The following is a 20,051-nucleotide window of genomic DNA, read 5'->3' on the forward strand; positions in this document are numbered from 1 at the left end:
AGTTAAGCTCTCAGCCACGTGACATGTAGAAGAGTATCAGTGAGTAAGCCGGCAGTCCATTCCGCGCCAGTGAATCCCTTTTTGCAAGCCAGGCCCATGTCCTTCCTTTGTCATCGACGCCTACAGATGTATCGGCGACCCTGGCGTCCGCGTCTAATTTCGGACTGCCCGTGCTCACCCAGGCGACGAGTCCGATAATCAGCGACAGAGTTCAGCGTGGCTTATATTCGCCATCACAAAGGGCCCGGCTGCTACTCTGGTTAACGACCGTAGTCTAATGAGTCCCGCTCTGGTCAATGCGCTCTTTACCGACTCTAGTAATTGTTTTCGCCCTGCGGGTGGTCGTGGCGCGGCCGAGTTAAAGCCGACCGAACGAGTGTGTGCCTACGGAATCGACAGCCTATCGCCATGGTTTCGCCTCCTCGGAACCTTGAAGGTTAATACCGAAAACTACACTGAAATGTCACATGTAGTGTAGACTGCTTCATCTAGTGCCCGTTTTAGACCGTTCTCCAGGGATGCCCATAAAAGATCGCCGAGCATTTTCGTAATACACCCGTCGTCGACGGCGAACGTTCATCAGAGTCAAGGGTATCTGAGGAAAGTCCCAGAGAAGTGTGGTAAGACTGCCGTTGTTTTCTGTACACACAAATGGTTTGGCGGACAGGAATGGCAGAAATCTGCGGTTGTTCGCTGATGATGCTGTGGTGTCTGGTAGGGTGTCGAAGTCGAGTGACTGTAGGTTGGTTCGTTGGTTCGTTCATTGGGGAGGGGACCAGACAGAGAGGTCATTGGTCCCATCGTATTACGGAAGTATGGAGAAGGAAATGCCCTTTCAGAGTAACCATCTGGGCATTTGCCTGAGGCTATTAAGGGAAATCACGGAAAACTTAAATGAGGATGGCATGACGCGTGTTTCAACCCTCGTTCTCACGAATTCGAGGCCACTGTACCAACCACTGCGCCATCTCGCTCGGTAGTGACTGTAGGACGATAGAAGATGACTTTGACAAAAATGTAGTTGATGTGATGAATGGTCTCTAGTTCTAAACGTGGGAAAATAAAAGTTAATGCGGATGAGTAGGAAGGACAAACCTGTAAAGTTCGGTTGCGGTATTACTAGTGTCCTGCATGACAAAGTCAAAGCTTTTATACATCTTGGAGTAACATTGCAAAACGATATGAAATAGGAAGAGCATGTGAGACTTGTGGTAGGTTCAGATGGTTCAAATGGCTCTGAGAACTATAGGACTTAACAGCTGAGGTCATCAGCCCCTAGACCTTAGAAGTACTTAAACCTAACTAACCTAAGGACATCACACACATCCATGCCCCAGGCGGGATTCGAAACTGCGACCATAGCAGTCGCGCGGTTCCGGACTGAAGCGCCTAGTACCGCTCGGCCACAAAACCGGCCTTGTGGTGGGGAAGGCAATTGGCCGACTTCGGTTTATTGGGAGAGTTTAGAAAGAGAGGTTCACGTGTAATGGAAACCGCATACAGAACGCTAGTGCAACCTATTCTTGAGTACTGCTCGACGGTTTGGAATCCGTACCGGGTCGGACTTAAGGAAGTCTTCGAAGCAATTCAGAGATGGTTCAAGATGGTTCAAATGGCTCTGAGCACTGTGCGACTTAACTTCTGAGGTCATCAGTCGCATAGAACTTAGAACTACTTAAACCTAACTAACCTAAGGACATCACACACATCCATGCCCGAGGCAGGATTCGAACCTGCGACCGTAGCGGTCGCTAGGTTCCAGACTGTAGCGCCCAGAACCGCACGGCCACTCCGGCCGGCAATTCAGAGATGAGCTGACACATTTGTTACTGCTAAGTTCGAACAACACGTATTACGGAGATGCTTTGGGAACTCAGATGGCCGGCCGGGGTGGCCGAGCGGTTCTAGGCACTACAGTCTGGAACCGAGCGACCGTTACGGTCGCAGGTTCGAATCCTACCACGGGCATGGATGTGTGTGATGTTCTTAGGTTAGTTAGGTTTAAGTAGTTATATGTTCTAGGGGACTGATGACCTCAGATGTTAAGTCCCGTAGTACTCAGAGCCATTTGAACCATTTGAACTCAGATGGGTATCCCTGGAAATAAGGCGACGTTCTTTTCAAGAAACACTGTCGAGAACATTTAGAGAACCGTCATCTGAAGCTGACTGCCGAACGATTCTACTCCCGCCAACATGCATTCCGCGTAAGGATCACGAAGATAAGGTTCGAGAAATTTGGATTCGTACGGAGGCATATAGACAGTCGTTTCTCCTTCGCTCTATTTGTGAGTGGAATAGAAAAGGAAATTAATAGCATCTGTACGGGGTGCCCTCCACCACGCGCCGTACAGTAACTTGAGGAGTATCTATTTAGATGCAGATGTAGACTCAGATGTATTGATCGAATATACTGATAAGAAATCTAGCAGTATTGCTCTGAATTGCTTTGGTATCCTCCATTAATGTCACCTACTGGAGATCGCAAACACTCCAGCAGTACTGAAGGATACGTTACACAACCATTCTGCGCACGCATTCCACTGTAAGTGCGCTATAGGTTCCCAAAACGGTATTTACCAACTGTAGTCAGACATCTGCGTTCCGTTCAACTGATTTATTTCTTTTCCGTGTACACATCTGCAACAGAAATATAATAAAGAGAAGCTGGTAGGGAAATCAATCACTACATGTACATATGTACTCCATAAGTCAGCGACAAACCCATTTATTAAAACAAGTATATACGTTGGTTCCCATTAGATGTCCTTCGCCGTCTATCTCAGCAGCTGTTACTCAAGCATGAAAGGAAATACAGGCATAATCCCCATTACATTTTCGTAGAGTATGTGCACAATCAACTTTGCAAGAACAAAGCTATCTCACTGACGTGTTGCGTCCTGGTGAGAGACAACACCGAAGGGCATTCAGAGTTAAATGTACGCGTATACACAGCGACAGTTGCAATACATATTTGATGATAATAATGCCCGACAGCTGTTTTTCCTTTACAAAAGCGGTGATTAAATTATTTAATTCAAATTAAATAAAGAACATTGATGTACAGCCTGCAAAGGACACTGTTTTGCTTTGTAAAATATTTTACCATTTCACGATGTTTCTCATCACTGTAGCAAATTCCGTGTCTTTTAAAACAGAAACAAAAATTCTCTCAAAGAGCTACTAGCTTTGGTACGAATATGTGACGCGCGCAACATGAAAACACCATAATTTGACAGTAAATTATGTACTATATGGCTCCCCGTTCTTTATGCAGCTTCGTTGTTTTCTCCAGCCGTTATTAATATATCATATCTGACGTATGAACATTATTCCAATGTTTTTCTTGCCGTCTCTTTATACCATTAACGTAGACAATGTTAAAAACGTATATTTTATGTATTGCCATCCAGGAGGATTAATTGAAATCTGCTTTCACCCGAATAAAAAGGAGACACACGTCGTTGACAATAACACTGTGCCATTAATATGTCTCTTCATTACTTTTATTAATGTACAGTTCGTCCAAAAAGCTATTGTTCGTATGAAGCGAACACTACATTTCCATCAAACCAGGGCAAAACGCACGTATTGAATCGCAAACTCCTTTCATATGGCATCTATTGTTTATTTCAGTTTTTAAGTGAATTATTTTAAGTTTGAATGGTATTGTAACAGAGAAAGTCAATATATCAACGCTAAAAGATGACGTGGTGGCAGAGAGTGGTACTTTCGTTTGTTATGAATAATGTATTCAACATTCAGTATTAGAACTGGAGAGTTGGTGAAATGAGTATCAGAGAAAAAAACTATGTGACATTTCTTCGCATAAGAAGTGTATATAAAGTTGCGACGTTGTAAGGACTACTCGAGGAATTACTTTGGCGTAAAAAGGAAAAGGGTAGAGGCAAATGAAGAAGTGTATAAAATGTATTATTGAGGACCTCAAGCGTGATAGGGACGCAGAAGGCAAGAGATCTTGGACACAATCACAGCAGTCGAGAAACAGATAGCTTGGAAGCACTGTAAAAAGAATAAAAAGTAAAACAAAAAATCAAAAAATAGAAAAACGCTCCTGCAATTACTTTTACGTTTTAACATCTCTTGGTTCATTGTTGTTATTTGGTTTCTATGCCTAGTTCCACATTCCGTTTTCTGTTGGTTCCTGAAATAAAGCTTGAGGTGACGAGAGTTGTTAGGATCAGGAAACAAAAAGGCTATAGATGTACCAACTACATGAGGTATGTATAGGAGGAAGAATTATGTTAGTTGACTGTTCTAGGAATGTACGACTTCGAAACTCTGACAGTAAACTAATAGTTGTCTTGAATCGTCTGCTACGTGAGGTAGAAGAAAATGTCGGTGAGTGTTGCTCAACGAACCTGTGACGAAAGGTGGTTGTATTATGTTGATCTTTTACTGTTTCCTATTTGAGTTCTATATTGTAAGGGTCGCTAACTCAGGAGCAATTGTCCAGTAACGGACGAACCATGATTTTGTAGGCTGCCTACTTCATTCGTGGTTGGACTACACTTCCTGAGTATTCTCCCAATGCAGTTTGGTCTGAAATCTGGCACTCTTGCGGTGCAGGGTGGTCCATTGATCGTGACCGGGCCAAATATCTCACGAAATAAGCGTCAAACGAAAAAACTACAAAGAACGAAACCTGTCTACCTTGAAGGGAGTAACCAGATGGCGCTATGGCTGGCCCCCTAGATGGCGCTGGCATAGGTCAAACGGATATCAACTGCGTTTTTTTTTTGTTTTTTTTAATAGGACCCCTATTTTTATCACATATTTGTGCAGTACGTAAAGAAATATGAATGTTTTAGTTGGACCACTTTTTACGCTTTGTTATAGATGGCGTTGTAATAGTCACAAACGTGTAAGTACGTGGTATTACGTAATATTCCGCCAGGTCCGACGGTATTTCATTCGTGACACATTACCCGTGTTAAACTGTACCGTTTACCAATTTCGGAAAAGGTCGATATCGTGTTGATGTATGGCTATTGTGGTCAAAATGCCCAATGGGCGAGTGCTATATATGCTACTCGGTATCCTGGACGACATCATGCAAGTGTCCGGACCGTTTGCCTAATAGTTACGTTATTTAAGGAAAAAGGAAGTGTTCAGCCACTTGTGAAACGTCAGCCACGGCTTGCAACAAATGATGAAGCCCAAGTAGGTGTTTTGGATGCTGTCGCTGCTAATTCGCACATCATTAGAAGACAAATTATGGGACGATGACCGATTTTTTTCACGCGTTCTATTTAGCGACGAAGCGTCATTCACCAACAGCGGTAACGTAAACCGGTATAATATGCACTATTGGACAACGGAAAATCCACGATGGCTGCGACAAGTGAAACATCAGCGACCTTGGTGGGTTAATGTGAGGTGCGGCATTATGGCAGTAAGGATAATGGCACCCATTTTATCGGTGGCAATCTAAGTGGTGCAATGTATGCTGATTTCCCACGTAATGTTCTACCGATGTTGCTACAAGATGTTTCACTGCATGACAGAATAGCGATGTACTTCCAACATGATGGATGGCCGGCACATAGCTCGCGTGTGGTTGAAGCGGTATTGAGTAGCACATTTCATGACAGGTGGATTGGTCGTCGAAGCACCATACCTTGGCCCGCACGTTCTCCGGATCTGACGTCCACGGATTTCCTTCTGTGGGGAAAGTTGAAGCAAATTTGCTATCGTGATCCACCGACAAGGCCTGACAACATGCGTCAGCGCATTGTCAATGCATGTGCGAACATTACGGAAGGCGAACTACTCGCTGTTGAGAGAAATGTCGTTACACGTATTGCCATATGGATTTAGGTTGACGGACATAATTTTGAGCACTTATTGCATTAATGTGGTATTTACAGGTAATCACGCTGTAACAGCATGCGTTCTCAGAAATGATAAGTTCACAAAGGTACATGTAACACATTGGAACAACCGAAATAAAATGTTCAAACGTACCTAAGTTCTGTATTTTAATTTAGAAAAACCTACCTATTACAAACTGTTCGTCTAAAATTGTGACTATTACAGCGCTATGTATCACAAAGCGAAAAAAGTGGTGCAACTAAAACATTCATATTTCTTTACGCACTACACACATATTTAATAAAAATTGGGGGCTCCTATTTTAAAAAACGCAGCCGATATCCGTTAGACCTATGCCAGCGCCATCTAACGGTCCAACCATAGCGCCATCTGCTTCCCCCCTTCAAGCTAGACAAGTTTCGTTCTTTGTAGTTTTTTTCGTTTGACGCTTATTTCGTGAGATATTTGAGCCGGTCGCGATCGTTGGACCACCTTGTATACTCCGGGATACGATCCCGTGACATTTCGCATACAGATGTGTACTAAGCCCACCTCTATTAACAGTGACGTGATATGCTCTATTTACTAGCAGTTCTTCAAACCAATTATGAAGCTGGTCTGATGTTTCGTACTCTGTTGTTTTGTTCGTTATGCGATACGGCGGAACTGTGTGGAAGGCCTTTCGAAATTCAAGGATCGCGTCTTCTATTCGTATGTGGAGTCGCCTTTGACAATGGCGTCGTCTTTTGACGATTCGAGAAACTTAGTTTCTAAGGAGCTGCCGTAGTTTTATTTGATCTCTGCGGCCGGGAGCTCCACACGGAGGGTAGCTGAGGAGGCCAGAGGGGTAGGCCCACTGTGATAGAAGGCACCTGCGGCCGAAGCGCTTGTCGAGAGGCACGTAGATATTCCCCCTCTCCCCCCCTGCCCCCGCCGGCGAGCAGCACATAAATTGCCGTGCGGATTTGGGGCGCTCGTCTTGCCCGGAAGCTTCGTCAGCAGGGCTTCCGCCGCGCCGCGGTCTGGAGAAGCCCGGTCTCCCTTTGTGTGCCTCTCCCGGAATGAATTCGCGTTGGCAGAGAACTCTTTAGGGCGGTCCGGTATTTTATCTGGCGTGGCCGAGAACGCTGCAGCGTGCAAGATGGTTCCTTTTGTTGCCATGTGGGCGCCGGTTCTGCAGTCGCTGTCATTTCGTCCGCTAGCGCGGAATTTATTACTGGTATTTTCCGACTTCTTCCCCATTACAATTTGCCACCAAGTTCTGGATATCTATACCCAGTGGTACGAAAATAAGAACGATGTGTTTAGTTTCTGATTGACATATCCTTCTCTCTCCCTCCCTCCCCTCCCCCCCCCCCCCCCCTCTCTCTCTCTCTCTCTCTCTCTCTCTCTCTCTCTCTCCATCTTCACACATACGCCTACATCATATTGTTTACATTTCACTCACACAAATCTTCAGCTAAAGGTGGATTGCATTTTGTTGGTGTCTACATTGGTTTACTGTCAACTCCAGAAAGTGGAAGAGCTGCATTGCGGAGGGTACTTCGGCTGTGTGCTGGTTCGGCAGACCTAACACTTATGTTTCTGTGGTGTGTGTACTGTAAGACCTTCGGTACACACAGCATCAGATTATTTGACTTGTCGCTTTAACAAAGTAGGCGAGTGTCAGCAATATGTCTCGTGGCCCTATCGTGGCGTGTTTATCTTCTGCCCTTAGGTCAGACGATAAAAATGCCACTTGCACACTTAGTGTAACAGATTGACGGTGACCAACTTTAAACAGAACTTGATTAATTTTCACACACATTTATTAAAATAATAACAAGCATAAACATTACTTAACTTGATTCTGGATGTTATTTACAATTGACAATCTGAAGTTCCTTTGATCTTGGTATGTTAATCTTATTATTACATGTTTCTGATACTTGACAAAGTGTCTATACATTTATCTTCATGGCTATGTACAGGAATATGATAATCTTATTAGGCGCAGACTGAAACTTGACTATAGACTGGTACAGGCTAATGCAAACTTGTACAGACTGGTGCAGACAATTGCAGACTGACTAATCGGAGGTCTGTACACTCGTTATAATACCTCGCGCATTCAGGTACCACTGCGCGAGTGTGATCCGCGAGGAGAAAAAGGTTCTACGTTAGCATCAATCTCATTGGCTGCGTTACATATTAATACGTGGGTCAGCAGAAGCAGAATGTGGTCCGCCTCTAAGGCAGCGCCATCTACTTGTGCGGAGACGAACGAGCGCTGCGTCTGCACTGTTGTGCTATCGGGGCGTCCTCTAGCGCGAAAGTTGTGTACGCACTGACTACGTGGAACTATGTGCACAACAGCCTGTGATCGCTGAATATCTGTCTATCTACCACTAATCTTGTACGTTTTTAATAATGTCATGTTTATGTGTATGGCACACTATGTTACGTTTCTGAAGAGGTCTTGTGGACAGGAAGTGGATATAATGGGTCCAAAGAGGCCTCGAAAAGCCCAACGGTACCGACCGACCGCCGTATCATCCTCAACCGGTAGTATTCACTAGATACGGATGTGAAGAGGCATGTTGTCAGCACATATATCTTGCGGCCGTAGACAGTTTTCACTTGAGTATTGCTCATCAGTGTGGGATCCGTACCAGGACGGGTTGACACAAGAGATAGAGAAGATCCAAAGAAGAGCGGCGCGTTTGGTCACAGGGTTATTTGGTAACCGTGATGACGTTACGGAGATGTTTAGGAAACTCAAGTGGCAGACTCTGCAAGAGAGGCGCTCAGAATCGCAGTGTAGCTTGCTGTCCAGGTTTCGCGAGGTTGCGTTTCTGGATTAGGTATCGAATATACTGCTTCCCCCTAGTTATACCTCCGAGGAGATCACGAATGTAAAATGAGAGGTATTCAAGCGCACACGGAGGCTTTCAGACAGTCGTTCTTCCCGCGAACTGTACGCGACTGGAACAGGAAAGGGAGGCAATGACTTTGGCACGCAAAATGCCCTCCGCCACACACCGTTGGGCAGCTTGCGGAGTATAAATGTAAATTTAGATGACCGGAGCCGCTTCTCAGTGCTGTAGCTCCTGCATTGGCCTCACAGGGCTGAGTGCATTCCACTTGTCAACAGACTTCGGCAGGTTGGACGGTCGCCCATCGAAGTACCCACCATGCCCGACAGCGCTTAACTTCGGTAATCTGACGGGAACTGGCGTCATCACTGTGGCACGGCCGTAAATATAGGGAGCTGTTTAAAAGACACGTACCGCTTTATAACGATCGAAAGTACACGTAAGTCAGTCATGCTGGTAACCGTCCTGCTGGTGGTTAAATACCAAAAATGTTCAAATGTGTGTGAAATCTTATGGGACTTAACTGCTATGGTCATCAGTCCCTAAGCTTATACACTACTTCACCTAAATTATCATAAGGGCAAACACACACTCTCATGCCCGAGGGAGGACTCGAACCTCCGCCGGGACCAGCCGGACAGCCCATGACTGCAGCGCCTTAGACCGCTAGGCAGTTAAATACCGTTTACGTGGTAGAATTTTTATTTTTTTCTGGACAAAAAGGTACTTGAAATGGTCGAGATAAATGTGACACCCTGGATACAACCACAAAAGGGAAAAAATTAGTCTCCCTTAGAAGAAAGCTCACTAACATCGCGTGACACCATTTACGTGTAAACCCTCATACATACTCCGAAAGTCAACGTATTGTGCTTGGCGGGGGGGGGGGGGGGGGGGGGAGGGGAAGGGTAGGGGGTTAGGGGTTACATTGTGCTGCTGCTACTACTACTCACACTCACTCTCTTTGCTATTCTGCTCTTAAATAGAGCGAGAGAAAACCGACTGTCTATAAGCCTGCGTACGAGCCTTATTTCTCGTTTCTTATCGCGCTATTAGAATCGGTCTGCAGTCAGCTTCAAATCACAGTTCTGTTACGGGCTGGTTTTCGGAGCCGTCATTGGCATCAAGCTTGTAGTTCCGACACGGTCGCTAGATGTCACCTTATTTCTCTATAATTTATTACGTATTTAAATGGTGTAATATTGGAAATCATTATACCGTTTCGAAAAAAGGCGTAAAAGTTGAGATGTGCATAGTACAGGTCGTTACTGTCCCACTCAGACTAGTTTAATGTAAAGTACGAACATATAAAATTAGACTGAAGAACAGTACTGCAAAAATTCGGAACATTATCTTCAGGCCGACCGCGGTGGTTTCGCAGTTCTAGGCGCGCAGTCCGGAAACGTGCGACTCCTACGGTCGCAGGTTCGAATCCTGCGTGGGGCATGGATGTGTGTGATGTCCTTAGGTTAGTTAGGGGTAAGTAGTTCTATGTTCTAGGGGACTAATGACCAGAGATGTTGAGTCCCATAGTGCTCAGAACCATTTGAACCATTATCTTCATTTTTATACATGTTTTTACATTCTTTTTTTTATTTTTACCTTGGAGTTTTAACGTAATGATTCCAGTTGCGGTTTCTATTGTCACATTATCGTGTGCAGCGTGGGACAAACGCCCGACATTCTACATCTACATCTACATATATACTCCGCTAGCCACCAAGCGGTGTGTAGCGGAGGGGGGCACTATTCGCGCCAAAGTCAAATCCCCCCCCCCTCCCCCCTCTGTTCCACTCGCAGATCGCGTGAGGGAAAAACTACTGTCTGAACGCCTCAGTACGAGCTCTTATTTCTCTTATCTGTGATAGATGATCGTTACGCGATTTGAAAGTTGGTGGTAATAATATATGCTCTACATTCTCAGCGAAGATTGGATTTCGGAATTTAGTGAGCAGCCCCTTCTGTTTAGCGCGTCGGCTATCTCCAAGTGTGTCCCACTTCAAACTTTCTATGAGATTTGTAGCGTTCTCGCGATGGATGAATGTACCATTCACGAATCTTGCCGTTCTTCTTTGGACCTTCTCAATCTCTTGAATCAGACCCAACTGGTAAGGGTCCCATACAGACGAACAATACTCCGAGACTGGACAAACTAACGTATTGTAGCCTAAGCTATTTCTTTTGTTGAAGGACCGCATCGTTTCAGGATTCTACCAATAAACCGCAATCTAGAGTTCGCCTTACCCGTTACTTGTGTAATGTGATCATTCCATTTGAGGTCATTTCGAATAGTCACACCCAGATACTTGACTAATGTTACCGCTTCCAAAGACTGATCATTTAGTTTTACTCATACATTAATGGGCATTTTCACCTTGTTATACGCTGTAGGTTACACTTACTAATGTTGAGAGATAACTGCCAGTCATTACAACACGCATTTATTTTCTGCAAATCCTCATAGATTTGTTCACAACTTTCGTGTGATACTACTTTCCTGTGGACTACAGCATCATTGGCAAACAGTCTATGGCCGCTGTCAATACCATCAACCAGATGGTTTATGTAAATCGTAAAAAAACAGAGGACCTATTACGCTGCCCTGGGGCACACCTGAAGTTACTCTTGTTTCTGTTGAAGTTACCCCGTTCAGGGCGACATACTGCACCCTGGCTGTTAGAAAACTTTCTATCCAACCGCATATGTCATTGGATAGACCGTAAGCGCGCACTTTTTGTAGCAAGATACAGTGCGCGTTGAAGAAAACATTAAAATAATTTCGTTTTCTGTCCTGATTTACACTTTTTGCCTGCTTATATAACGGGTATCGAGGAAAAATTGTTTCCATAGAACTGGGAAGAAGTATTCTGGTTTTGGTAGAAAACTGAAGCAGCTGTCATCAAAATTGTGACTACATACTACCAATTTTCTAGAAGTCTACCAAATACTGTTTTTTTCTGGTCCCTGTCGTGATATAGCCCTTAGCCATTTTTCAAGGAAGTCATCATTTTTCTGGAAATTTATGAAATGAGATATCGACCACTTTTGAGTCTTCATTTTTAAACAATGGAACGCAGAAATACACCATTATTGCTTCTTTTCTCATCAGTCTTTTAATGATTGTATATGTTAGCATTTTCCCGCAATAAATAGATAGAAGTAAGACATGTGATTCTATTTCCAGGAAATAATTAAGACTCTACAAAAAAACTTCAGACATGTACTGTATTTTATTGTAAGAACACGTTTTCTTTTACACGACGCGCATGGGAGCTAAAGGCCGTAATTTTATTCAACTACCAGGTGCCAAATTGCAACTAGAATGCTCTTTGGAATTCATTTGTAAGTAGGCTGTTTAGGTTTTTTTTTTAATTGGTAACGCCGCCTCCACGTAGCGCTCTGTATAAAAATCACTGGCTGTGCCGTGTGCGGTCTGTGGCTGGTTTACATTGTTGTCTGCCATTGTAGTGTTGGGCAGCGGCAGCTGGATGCTAACAGCGCGTAGCATTGCACAGTTGGAGGTGAGCCGCCAGCAGTGGTGGACGTGGGGAGAGAGATGGCGGAGTTTTGAAATTTGTAAGAATTGATGTCATGAACTGATATATATATATATATATATATATATATATATATATATATATATATATAATGACTATTAAGGTAATTGTTTGTTCTCTATTAAAATCTTTCATTTGCTAACTGTGCCTATCAGTAGTCAGTAGTTAGTGACTTCCGTAGTTTGAATCTTTTATTTAGCTGGCAGTAGTGGCGCTCGTTGTATTGCAGTAGTTCGAGTAACGAAGATTTTTGGTGAGGTAAGTGATTTGTGAAAGGTATAGGTTAACGTTAGTCAGGGCCATTCTTTTGTAGGGATTATTGAAAGTCAGATTGCGTTGCGCTAAAAATATTGTGTGTCAGTTTAAGCACAGTCGTGTATAATTTTTCTAAGAGGACGTTTCACATTAAACTGTACCCCACATCACTATTTGCGTTTCACAATTAATGCATGTAACGTATGTGTCTCCTTAAAATATTAAATGTTTGGTTGTTTGTCAGAAACACGTGCGTTTGAACCCACGTGCGTGTTGCAACGAGAGTAATAGTAATTCGTATTAAAATCTATTGGAAATTCTGAAATCAATCATTACTACTTTAAAATACAGGGACTTAACGTGATACGTATCGGTGGAACTTGAACTACGACAAACGGCAAGGGTTTGAAGCAGGCATATATTCCGCAGCCAACGGATTTTCGAGCTAGATACAGACAGCTACGCAAGACCGCGTTGTGGTCGCTTACAAGACGTTGAGACCTGCACACCGTATGCACAAACCGCATCGTTCCTGAGCGTTCAGCAGCACGTTGCATTCGGAGCAGTCAACGTTGAAGTTGGAACGCACTGCCCCTGTGCCGACGACTTAACTGAACATCCTGCTTCAATTTCTCGCCAACATAAATAACTAGGCCCCAGTGAAAGTATGAAAAACATTCACAAAATACCACAGAGGCGCCCGGTCTGAAGCACACAGTCTACACACTGTTGATCAAGCACCCGACGCCTTGCGCCACTTGAAAATGAGAAATGTCGCGGCATTTTGAACCGTACTATACGCTCCCAATCAGCTACTCTATAGTACATGTGTTTTTGGTCCAATGAAAAGTGCAGCTTAACATGCCGCAGTGAGCAATGGCATGTTGGGGGGTTGTCCAATACTGGGTGTCCGTTTCAGTTCAAGAACATTTCAAAAGCCCCAGAAGAAAGAACTACGGTAGATGTTGTTGCTGTGGTCTTCAGTCCTGAGACTGCTTTGATGCAGCTCTCCATGCTACTCTATCTTGCGCAAACTTCTTCATCTCCCAGTACCTACTGCAACCTACATCCTTCTGAATCTGCTTGGTGTATTCATCTCTTGGTCTCCCTCTACGATTTTTACCCTCCACGCTACCCTCCAATACTAAACCGATGATCCCTTGATGCCTCAGAACATGTCGTGCCAACCGATCCCTTCTTCCAGTCGTGTCACAAACTCCTCATCTCCCCAATTCTATTCAGTACCTCCTCATTAGTTAAGTGATCTACCCATCTAATCTTCAGCATCCTTCTGTAGCACCACATTTCGAAAGCTTCTATTCTCTTCTGGTCCAAACTGTTCATCGTCCACATGGCTACACTCCATACAATTACTTTCAGAAAAGATTTCCTGACACATCTATGCTCGATGGCAACAAATTTCTCTTCTTCAGAAACTCTTTCCTTGCCATTGTGAGTCTACATTTTATATCCTCTCTACTTCAACCATCGTGAGTTATTTTGCTCCCCAAATAGCAAAACTCATTTACTACTTTAAGCGTCTCATTTGCTAAGCGAATAGCCTCAGCATCACCCAATTTAATTCGATTACATTCCATTATTTTCGTTTTGCTTTTGTTGATGTTCACCTTATATCCTCCTTTCAGGACACTGTCCATTCCGTTCAACTGCTCTTCTAAGTCCATTGCTGTTTCCTTTACTGCTTGCTCAATACACAGATTGAATAACATCGGGGAGAGACTACAACCCTGTCCTACTCTCTTCCAAAACACTGATTCCCTTTTATGTCCCTCGACTCTTACAACTGCCATCTGGTTTCTGTACAAATTGTAAATAGCTTTTCGCTCCCTGTATTTTACACCTGCCACCTTATGAATATGAAAGAGAGTAGATATGGTGATGAAATTATACCATATGCTAGAGAAACTCAAAGAATTTATTTAATAATCATCAGTATTCATGTAGATGTAAACTATCCTTAGCAAGAAGGATATCGAATCTGTAGTCAATCTCTCACCATGTTCTTCTCAACATGTGCTCCGCCATTGTTGCGGTCGCGTCTTTGATACAACGTCTCAACGTAGAAATGTTGTCCACTTTGGTCGCATACACGTGGTCCTTCACGAATACCCACAAGGAGAAATCCAGTGGAACAAAGTCCGGAGAGAGTGGTGGCCAGGCAGTGGATCCTCCACGTCCAGTTCAGTGACTGGGAAATTTCGTATGCAGGAACTTAATCTGCCCCAACATGTCCAGATACACTGACCTATTCATTGTCTTTTCTGCTAAGAAGAACGGTGCAGCAATCCTGTCATGTGTTAGCCCACACGTGACGTTGAAATTGAAGCTATGTTAAGCATGTTCAACGACAGAGTGCGGATGTTGCGAGCCCCAAATCCAGACATTATTCCGATTAACCGTTGCTGATGATGAAACGTCGCCTCATCTGAGAATAAATATATTTCGAGGAACCTCGCATTCGTGTCAATACACTGCAGCATACGCGAATCAAATTGTTATGGGCGCGATTTGTCATTCGCCATTGGACGTCGCTGAATTTTCACTTTCTAAGCATGCAAACGAAGATGCTGGTGCACTGCACGACGCAGTGCATGGCGGCTAGATAGTGGATCCTCCACGCCCGAACCAGCGCTTGGGAAATTTCCTATGCAGGAACTTGCAGACGGACTTGACTTACAAAACTGACTTACGTGAGCTTCTGAGGAACAGTTCTCTGATGTTCTCCCTTTTCTTTTCCGAAACGTTTCGACGTGCACCTCCACAATATTTCACAACACTTCCAGCTGCCGGAAACTTGCGGTACCACTCCTTAACTGTTTCCACATTGGGTGAATCACGTTCCTACGTCCTACGACAATTTCATTGCGCAGTAATTGGCGATTTTGTATATGCATACCACACTACTGCTAGCGCGAGGTGCTGTAGAGTCGCCATTTTCGTTTCATGCGATCATGCTGCACTCTGGCGACAATAATTGGCACGTCTGTGGCGGAATAATAAATTCTTTGAGATACTCTAGGCTGTGGTGCAGTTCTATTATCGTACCTACCGTATTTTTTTCCCTGTACTTGTAAAATGTGGCAGGTCCGAAAGGTACATCATTTACGAGAGTCGTTGTATAAGTAATGTCCCACATTATTTTTCTTACAACATACTTATTGTTAAGAGGCCGAATTTGGCAACAATGTACATCAACATGTCTTCTCCATGTCCTACTTTTTCTGCATAGTCTCCATCACGTTCTATGCCCTTACGTCAACGTTGTAGAAGAGTATGTATTTCCTGCTGGTAAAAGCTCTTGCCCTGTAGACGTAGCCATGTATTCACTGCATGACTGACACTCTCGTCTTCTTCAAAGTGTGTTCCCCGCAGAGAGTCTTTAAGAGGACCAAAGAGATGGAAATCCGAGAGTGCCACGTCTGGACTGTAGGATGGGTGAAACAGCAATGTCCAACCCAATTCGGCGATGTGTTCCCGGGTTCTCAGACTTATGTGTGGTCGTGCATTATTGTGTTGGAGCAAGAGTTCTGCTGGATTCTTGTCCGACAGAACACGTCGGAAACGGTTCTTGAGTTTATTCAGAGTCTTCACGTATGCCTCTGAATTGATGGTTGACGCTCTTGGCATCACATCCTCGAGAATGACGCCATCACAATCCCAGAAGACTGTCACCATGACTTTTCCGCAGAGAGGTTGTCCTGAATTCCGTCTTTCGTGGTGAATGAGGATGATTACACCCCATGGACCGCCTCTTTGTTTCCGGCGAAAACTGGTGCACCCAGCTTTCGTCCCCCGTAACGATCCGTGACAGAAAAGCATCTCTGTCGGTCTCAAAATGCAGCAACAATTCAGATGAAGTGGCCTTTCTCTGAATCTTTTGGTCTGCTTTGAGCATTCGTGGAACCCATAGTGAGCACCGCTTTGAATATCCAAGACCCTCGACCCTATCAGACGCATTTCCGATGCTGACCGACAACTATAGAGCCTGTTGTGGAGTTGTGGTGCTCAGGTTGGCACGAATAATGGCATCCGCGCGATTCAGCACGCCTGGATCAGTGGCTGTGACAAGACGTCTCGAGCGTGGCTGATCATGGGGCTCTGTTTCTGCATTTTCTGAGGCTGTAACCTTCTTTACCCATCACCCAACTGTACTTATATCACCTCTGGCATCGCCATACACTGCACACAAACGTTTATGGATGTTCACCGCGGTTTCTTGTTCTGCATACAAGAATTCAATAACAGCACGCTGCTTGTAATGTGAGTATTATGTAGAAGCCATTTTGACCCTCTACTACGGCTCTCCCATCTGCCAGAACAGTTCGAAACATCACAGGCGCACAGAACTAACATAAAATGTGAAGCACCAACAAGGACGCTTGTCTATGTACATTAATGGCATTTTTTTTTAAGCGGGGCATTACTTATTGAACGATCCTTGTATTTTGTCGTGTGAGCTTACCAAAGCAAGGCTCCTTGCCTACAAAGGTACTTTATTTTCCTGTAGTCTACGGTTTAATAAGTCAGCTCTACTTCAATTAGTCAAAATGTCAAGAACGCGGTGTCTTCCCGTATTCGCGTAACCGCTAATCTGCACTTCCCGGTAACGGGCGTGAATGTGAAATCGAAATACCGTATAATATTTCATCTGCGCGCGCACAAAGGAAGACAGGTTTAATCCATCTCCCGCGGCCGCTGCTGCGCAGGGTTTGACGTTCCTCGTTTCACGCTGTCCCTATTGTCAGCTTTTAGCATTACTGCCACGTATTCACTCGAAGTACGGTTTTAATGCAAATGGCAGCACGCACTGCAGTGCCGCTGTAGTTTAATCGTTAATAATTAGGGCCGAGCAACTCATTCTACGATAATGGACGTTAGTACTTCTATTTGCTTGCGGCCGTGTGCGAACACTGAAACATGTATATTGCTGCGCAGTTTGTTGCAGGTCATGCATGTGTACACTGTGTCACCGCTAAATAATGAGCTCCATGTAAATGGCACGTTTCTTTGTGATTTTTGCAAATTGTATGCGTGTACACGGTACTCTCTGATTACTCTACTGTTGCTGTAGAGCTTCACTGTGATGCTGAAACTAATTATGCCTCATGTGGGACTGCAATTTTTTTGTTGAACTCAAATTTTTGCTTGTGGCAGGAGGCGCTACTTATTTGAGCCATGGGATCATCGAACTGTCTCTGTTCCTCTTCAAACATTTACCGATCGCTGACCCTCAGATACGTTCTACTGTAGTCTCTAGCGACTTCGATGCAAGTTCACTTATTCATTTTCAGCTTCTTGTAGTTACTGAGTAACGAAAATGTGCTGTTGATATTGCTCCCACTGGATTTGACCTACGGTAGTACCTGATTGTTTTGTAGAACTTTTTATCCGACTGCTAGTTATACATGCCACCTGAATTTGTTTTCACGGCTCATACCAAGAGAACAGATATTTTAGGCAACTGTCGCCATATGATCTTGCAATCCAAGTTTAGTTCGTAGTTTTTATAATTACAAAATATCTGATCAGTCGAGCATCCGCAACTGAGGAACATCTTAACGGAATAGATAATCGGCTTCAGTTGCCAGTAATTGCTAATTTATTGCTCGACCGGTTTCGAAGCATAAAACGTCATCTTCAGGTGACACTTCCGTGTAGTGATGTCGAGGCGGGCGCCGCGGTCATCCTGGGCAACCCATGCGTTTGTTGGACGTGGGCGTGGTGGTTTATTTGGGTATAAACATGCAACAGTTGCGTCTTTCTCGCAAAATGTTCTCTGTCTACTTGTTGCTGTTGTTGTTGTTATGGTCTTCAGTCCTTAGACTGGTTTGATGCAGCTCTCCATCCTACCATATCCTGTGCCAGCTTCTTCATCTCCCAGTACTTACTGCAACCCACACCCTTCTGAATCTACTTAGTGTATTCATCTCTTGGTCTCCCTCTATGATTTTTACCCTCCACGCTGCCCTCCAATGCTAAATTTATGATCCCTTGATGCCTCAGAACATGTCCTACTAACCGGTCCCTTCTTTTGTCAAGTTGTGCCACATTCTCCTCTTCTCCCCAATTCTATTCAATACTTCATCATTAGTTATGTGATCTACCAATCTAATCTTCAGCATTCTTCTGTAGCACCACATTTCGAAAGCATCTATTCTCTTCTTGTCCAAACTAGTTATCGTCCATGATTCACTTCCATACATGGCTACCCTCCATACAAATACTTTCAGAAACGACTTCCTGACACTTAAATCTATACTCGATGTTAACAAATTTCTCTTCTTCAGAAACGCTTTCCTTGCCATTGCCAGTCTACACTTTATATCTTCTCTACTTCGACCATCTTCAGTTATTTTGCTCCCCAAATAGCAAAACCCCTTTACTACTTTAAGTAGTATCACCCGACTTTATTCGACCACATTCCATTATCCTCGTTTTGCTGTTGTTGATGTTCATGTTATATCCTACCTTCAAGACACTGTCCATTCCGTTCAACTGCTCTTCCAAGTCCTTTGTTGTCTCTGATAGAATTACAATGTCATCGGCGAACCTCAAATGTTTTATTTCTTCTCCATGGATTTTAATACCTATTCCGGATTTTTCTTTTGTTTCCTTTACTGCTTGCTCAATATACAGATTGAATAACATCGGGGATAGGCTACAACCCTGTCTCACTCCCTTCCCAACCACTGCCTCCCTTTCATGCCCCTCGACTCTTATAACTGCCATCTGGTTTCTGTACAAATTGTAAATAGCCTTTCGCTCCCTGTATTTTACCCCTGCCACCTTTAGAATTTGAAAGAGAGTATTCCAGTCAACATTGTCAAAAGCTTTCTCAAAGTCTACAAATGCTAGAAATGTAGGTTTGCCTTTCCTTAATCTTTCTTCTAAGATAAGTCGTAAGGTCAGTATTGCCTCACGTGACCAACATTTCTACGGAATCCAAACTGATCTTCCCGGAGGTCGGCTTCTACCAGTTTTTCCATTCATTTGTAAAGAATTCGCGTTAGTATTTTGCTGCTGTGACTTATTAAACTGATAGTTCGGTAATTTTCACATCTTTGGGACTGCAATTATTATATTCCTCTTGAAGTATGAGGGTATATCGCCTGTCTCATACATCTTGCTCACCAGATGGTAGAGTTTTGTCAGGACTGGCTCTCCCAAGGCCGTCAGTAGTTCTAATGGATTGTTGTCTACTCCCGGGATCTTACTTCGACTCAGGTCTTTCAGTGCTCTGTCAAACTCTTCACGCAGTATCGTATCTCCCATTTCGTCTTCATCTACATCCTCTTCCATTTCCATAATATTGTACTCAAGCACATTGCCTCTGTACAGACCCTCTATATACTCCTTCCACCTTTCTGCTTTCCCTTCTTTGCTTAGAACTGGGTTTCCATCTGAGCTCTTGATATTCTTACAAGTGGATCTCTTATGTCCAAAGATCTCTTTAATTTTCCTGTAGGCAGTGTCTATCTTACCCCTAGTGAGATAAGCCTCTACATCCTTGCATTTGTCCTCTAGCCATC

At 43.9% G+C, this 20,051-nt stretch overlaps 1 protein-coding gene across 1 annotated transcript in view; it reads left to right on the forward strand.

Annotated features, from left to right (window-relative positions):
- LOC126336587 (disks large 1 tumor suppressor protein) overlaps window positions 1–20,051 on the forward strand; it is a 4,198,467-nt gene that overhangs the window by 628,946 nt on the left and 3,549,470 nt on the right. The window lies entirely within an intron of this gene.

Source organism: Schistocerca gregaria, chromosome 2 (genome assembly GCF_023897955.1).
Source record: "Schistocerca gregaria isolate iqSchGreg1 chromosome 2, iqSchGreg1.2, whole genome shotgun sequence".
Lineage (NCBI taxonomy): Eukaryota > Metazoa > Arthropoda > Insecta > Orthoptera > Acrididae > Schistocerca > Schistocerca gregaria.